The following is a 6,865-nucleotide window of genomic DNA, read 5'->3' as shown; positions in this document are numbered from 1 at the left end:
TGTGGTATGACAAGCAGGAGGATTAATGACAGAGAACAAAAGTCCTCTTGCTGTTTAACTGATAACTCCATCCGAGCAAAGTGTGTGCAAATCAATAACTCTGCCCTGCAGGGCCAGGGAACAGCTTGTCTATGGGGCTCTGACATGGTTGAAATTCTGGTGTGGCACCAAAGGTGTTTTGTTGCATTTCCTCCCAGCTGGCATGAACACATTTATTCACTGTGGGTCAGTGTGGACAAATGTAATGATTCCTGTGAGGAAACAGCCCCTCCTCAGCACAGTCAACACCTGAGTTTCATTTGCATCAATTTTTCTTTTAGCATCCTATTGAAGTTAGATCAAAGACAAACAATTATTTTCAGGCTTTTTTACCTTTTTTTTTTTTTCCAATTGCTTTCTTGGTCAGCTACAGATCATATATTTCAAAATTCTTTCAGGTTAAAATGGAAGGGTAATACCTGCACATCTTGTATTTGTGGAGTTATCAATGTTTAAATTAGCAATCTGGTAAAATCTGGGGATAAAAACTATGATAAAATGTAGGTTTTCACACCTGCTTTTTACTGATTCTGTGCGTATTTGTAATTATCTGAGCAGTCAATAAAATGAAACATCAGCTTTTTGACAATCAATGGACTAAAATGTAATAATGTAATATCCATAGAATTCTTTTTTCTGTCAAAATTAATACATTTATTTCATTAATCCAAAATGTCCCACCTTAGTTCTAAGAATACTATTTATATTGCTTTAAAAATGAGATAAGGACATCTGAATGCCTTTTTCCCTGCAATTTCTACTATTTGGCAAAACATTACAATAATGAAGCCCCTACTTGTTCTAAATGCCTTGCTGCATGGGAGTTGCAGGTAGAAATAATTTCTTTAGAGACAGAAACATGTTGTTTCTGGCCCTGGGGCTCTCTTTAATAAGTGCACTACCACTAAACACCTACTAAGCCTGTCCCCTTCTGAGATAAATTTGGGCAGAAATTTAAAATGTGTAGATGGGCACAGAAAGCTGCTTGGAGCGTGGAGATAGTGAGAAATAATCTTGTCAATCACTCTCATAATTTCCCACTTAACTGACACACATCTGCATTAATACATGTGTGTCAGGTTTTTGGGTTTTTTCCCCCCAGGTCCCAGTAATCTGTCCAGGGGGAATTAAAGATTGAAAGAAAAAAAAATGCTAAAAGGTGATTTACTGCCATGTGAACACCAACCCTTCGCTCAGGGCAGTGTCTGGGATTACAAGTGTGCTGCTGATATTTGTTGAAATGTGTTTTTTTCACCTGTAGCTTCGCTCTGTCTCTCTCCAAAATAAGGATCCAAGTGTTTTCCTGCCACTGGAACAGTGCTGGCCAGGCTCAAGGCTGCTGGGGAAAGCACTGCTCACACAGCAGGGCTTTGGGCAAGTCTGCTTCCAAACGGAATATTCCTGCAGCTGGAACCAAAGTCGTGGCTAGGATCCCTTTTTTTAACAATTTTTGTAACACAAAACAATAAAGGGCTTTCACAGGGTTAACAGGTGACAGTGTCCCTCCTGGGGGCTGAAAGATGTTGACTTGGGCTTTCTCCATTGACCTGTCATTATCGCAAGCCTAAAGTTTTCTCACTTTTGCCTTTCCAGGTCTCTCCCCAGCAAAGTGGCTGAGGAGCTGAGTTACCTTCCAGGAGTAAGCCACAACAAACAGAAAATAAATGCAAAAAAAGTTGGATACAGATTTTTAAAAAGGGGATTTGAGTTCAGGAAATCTACACTGTACTCTACTCCAGCAAAATGAATTAATGTATTCATTGCTGAAGTGACAGCAGCAAAGATCTCCTGCACATTTATATATATTAATTATATATATTATGTTATGTTATGTTATGTTATGTTATGTTGTTATGTTGTTATGTTATGTTATTATATGGTACATGTATATATACATATATATATGTGTGTAGATAGATATATATGTATATATACACATATATATCCATATATACATATAGATATACATAAGATTTATCTACATATATATTCATAGATATGCATATATATATGTGTGTGTGTGTGTGTGTATATATATATACATATATATATATATATATATATATATATGTGTGTGTGTGTGTGTGTACCTTCTAAGGTATTCACCATGCAATATTCAGCTTTTCAAGCTTCTGACAACTGACTTTAGGATTATGGAACAAGTTTCCCTTTCCACTCACAAATCCCAGGTATTTTTCACTCCCAAGACCCTGCATATGCTTTGGGCACATCTTTTGTTGGGCTGCTGCAAATTGCCAGCTTGGAAAACTTTCCCTGCCCCTCACAGCTGTGCACTCAAGGGTGCTTTAATGGTTGATCATTTTCTCTTATACATCTTCCTATTTCACTGACTTTTTTTTTCTGTCCCTCTGTGAATATGAAGAAATGATCAAACACAAAAAAACCCACCCAAAATGCCAAAATGTGTCATTTGGGAGGATAAACTGCATGGACCCTCTTCATTAAAAAGCTGCATAACTGCCAGGTGAGATGAAGAGAAGCCAGAAAAACAGCTCTGATCACTGATGCCATTTAACAAATCTTCCTTTCATCTGTGCGAATATTTATCTAAGAATTTGGTGACCTGAGTGGCTGAGCAGGATGGGCTAAGAGTAAGGAAAAACAAAAATACATGACGAAGATACAAAAGTTTGCACTTTTTTCTTGCTCTTCTAAACACACTTCTGGATTTTATGTCACTTAATTTTGCCTTCTGAGCAGTAATTTAAAAGATTTATAGTGTAGTTATACGTGTAAGCAGAAGACTAAATCACCGTTGCAGCAATATTAATTCCTCAGTGATTAAATGGTAAAACAACAAAAACAAAAAGAAAGTTTGGGCATTTAACAACTACAGATAGAAGCATAAGTGAGGAGAATGGTAAATCTGGGTACATCAGGAGCAAAAGCTTGGTTTCTTTGTGGAAATCTGCTCCCAGTTAGCCTATAATTGCAGTTGGAATGATGTTCATGACTAGAATACCTGTCTTTCCAAACAAGCTTTTATGAAAGGAAATAAAAAATACTTTTCACAACATTAATAAGATAGCAATATTCTTCTTGATGACCCATAAATATTCCACTTAATACAGTTAAATTTATACCTAAGACTGCAAAGAAATTATATATTACATTTCTGTTTTGAAAAGCAGGTTTTTAAACACATGTATTTAAAAGAAAAAGGAGTATAATAACTTAGATTATTCTAAATTTAGGAGCTAAAATGTGGATGAATTTATCAAAACTGTGCCTCATTCCACAACGAATGCAGAAAAATTAAATGGCATTCTGGTTAAACCATTCTTTGGTTGTTCACCCAAAAGCAGTGAATTGTTCGAATTGCATTGCCAGTAAAATGGAATATTTATGGAATAAATAAAATAAATAAATTGTAAATTAATTATAATGGAATGCATATATAAATAAATAAAATTAAATATTAAGTGGAATATTTATGGGTGATGGAAATAGTATCAGTGATAAGGACTGCAGATAAAATCAGTGGGTATTTACAGCCTTCCAGCTAAAATTGCAATTTCTCACCAGGCATGCAGTGCCAGAAGGCTTCCAGGTCAATCTCCTTCAGGCACCTGGTCTGTTCTATTGTAAAAACACCTTTAAAAATAAAATGCACACAAAAAAACCCTAGAAACAAACCTGAAGAATGAAAAATTACCACCCCTTACAATAACTTGAATAAATAAAGAAAAAAACCCCAAAAGCCAGAACAGACCTAACCAAAAAAAAAAAATTTAAAAACCCCAAACAACCCAAAGAAAAAAAAAACAACAAAAAAACCCACTCACAAAGCACCCCAGGTATACCCATATTGGCCAAAATTCAAGAAAATAATCAGCTTGTAATACACAGGGAAAAGACAGAAAATTCCAAAAGAATGGATAAGCTTCAAAGCTGGGGCAAGTAGAAATATCTGTCCAAGCATGGCCATTATCTAAGGAATTAATTTCTAACAGATACTTATTTGGCCTATACATATTATATATATAATTATATTTATTTATTATATTTATAACATATATTATAAATATAGTATATATTTCAATTATATATATCATAAATATATAGTTGTATATATATTTTTATACGTGTGTATATATATGAATATATGTGTAGGTATATATATGTAGATATATGTATATATAGATATTTGTATATATGTGTATATATATATACATGTATTTATTACATTTAATGTATTTCTCACATATGTATTATATATCTATTATATAATAATAGATATTTGATACGTACAATTACATGTAATATATATCTAAGATATTAGCTACATTATATATATTAACCATATACACTAAACACCTCATCTTTATTTCAATATTTTTAAACAAGCCAATTTTGTTATAATATTTAAGATCTCACTGCTGTGAGTTCTGATTTTTTTCTTTGAAGTTCTTTGCAGCTGCTGATTTCAGAATTGAAGGTATTGTAGAGGGAATGGAAGTGTCAACCACGTTAAAATTATGTTAAGCAAGGAGGTCCATATTTTTTGGGGAGAAGTTTGCTCTGATAAAATGAGACAAGCATAGTTTTAAAGGATCCTGTGCATCCTGGAAGATAACTACTATTTCTGGATTAACTCTGTAACCAACTGATATTTCTGAAGTTTAGGAATTATTAGTTTTAAGTGTCACTTATGGATAAAAAGAAGAAAAGATTAAATACAGATGTAAATAATTTACCTCAGTTCAAATTTCTGGAAATTCCTTATTCTATTAGGATGCTCAGAGCTTACAGCAAACATGAGCAGTCAGTGCACACCAGAATTTGGACTGATCATAGCTTAGAAGAAAGTAAAGAACTTATTTGAACTCCTGATAGTAATAGGCCAAATGTACTGAGAATGTAAACAAATGAAATTCAATTAATTATCCATTAGTGGGCACAATTCTTTGCAGTTTCATATGTAAGGGGTTTGATGTTGTAAAACTAAGAATTTATGAGTCAATATGTGAAATAAATAAAACAACAATTAAGCTGAAATGTCACCCATTACCTAATATAAATACAATCAAATGCCTCTAACTCATTTATAGGCAGAAAATATAATTTTCTTAGCTGCACGGGATATTTGTTGAACTTCCCACACAATTTCTTCAGTTTGTTTAGGCAGTTTTTTGGTTTTTTTTAATTGGACCATATAAGAAAACATTAATGAAGGTCTGTAATGAAAATGACAGTATTTCTTAGCAATTATTAACAGGATTCTAGCAGTCAAGATTAATTACAAATCATGGTCTAAATTATCAGCCTTCCAAGAATTCCCCTGCCTCAACATGCCAGATCTGGAGCTGGTCAAAGAAACTTCAGGAGAACTTTATCCCATAAAAGATCCCTGTTCCAAAATCATGAAGTGTACTTTAGGCTCTTAGCTGATTTCAGTATCATTTTAGTTCAGACTACATTTAGGAAGAGAAATTGAGGCAATATGAAATCCTTTACACAGAAATATTTTCATATTGCCTCTCCTATCTGAGACACTCCTTTTGGAATAAGTTCCCCTTTTATATCTTTTAATGGCATGTAGGTCAAAAAGGAAACTTAAATTAGAAAAAAAGATTATTTGGACTGAAGGTTTCTGAAGAAAAAAAAAATTCCCATTGGAAAGTTAAGAAAGGTGTTGTATGACAAATGGGTTTAGACTAGAAGAAAGCATTTGGCATGCACAAAGTCTTCCATAAATTTAATTCCTATGCCTCCAAAGAAATCACCCATCCATGAGGGGAAGGTTTCTCATCCCAAGGGAAAGTTTAGGGGACAACCATGCAGCAACCTCCTATCCCACCTCCTATCACTGCAGAGATTATTTGGTTTCTCTGGAAGCTCTCTGCTCAATTTTAATAAATCCAGTATTAAGCATTAAGCAGCCAAAGCCACTTTAGTGCTACATTAAATTAGCTCTGCATTACAGTGGAACTTTTATGTCTGTTCCTGTGATGCTTTAAAATTAATTTAATATGTTTTAAATATTTTATAATTTGATATTATTTTATAAATTAGCTCATTGGTATTGGTGCAGCCAATACCTGGAGTGAATTGAGGACACAGAAAAATAAAAAATTTCCATTGAATGTGGAGTACAGTTAGTACATTGTGTTTTCAAGCTATTTTTCCATTTCTGTAGATTTTTGTAAACCTGCATCACTCAGACACATGAACATTTGAACAAGAGCCTTTTCACAAATCCTTAACAATGGTTTGACCTGCCCTTTTTTTCTTTTATTTACCTTCCAAGAGTTATTTCAAATTATCTTTTCACTGGTTTGTGGCTCTCCTCCTACAACAGCTGTCCTGTTTGAATTTATCAAGTGCAGACACTACCTCAGAAAACAAAATCTGCTTTCCCTGACGTGTTGTGCAGGCAAACATTTCCACATCCAAGATGCCACTCTGCTGAACAGAAAAGCAGGAGAATGAGAATCTTATAAGGGTTATTCTACCTCTGTTGTACATAATTCCTTAAATGCTGCATTTCAGAGCTGAATAACACAACACAATTATCTTTCTTTTGTCTCCTCAGCGTGCATTTAAATCAGATTTTATTTCAAAGAAGGGATATACTGGAGATTCATGTATAAGTAGAGAGTTCCTATGAATTATTTGAGAAACTTCTCTGCAGTGTCAATATGGTTTTCAAACAAGGCAGGAATTGTTTCCTGGAGATTCCCTGGAAGAGCTGAGCTGAGCACACTTTAAATGATAAATCTGTGCCATGTGTCTAAAATTGATATTGTCCTGTCCCAGGAGAAACCTCACTCCACTCACAATTCATAGCTGAATCTGAATTATT

This window comes from Passer domesticus, chromosome Z (genome assembly GCF_036417665.1).
Source record: "Passer domesticus isolate bPasDom1 chromosome Z, bPasDom1.hap1, whole genome shotgun sequence".
NCBI classification, from domain to species: domain Eukaryota; kingdom Metazoa; phylum Chordata; class Aves; order Passeriformes; family Passeridae; genus Passer; species Passer domesticus.
This window is presented reverse-complemented; position numbering follows the sequence as displayed.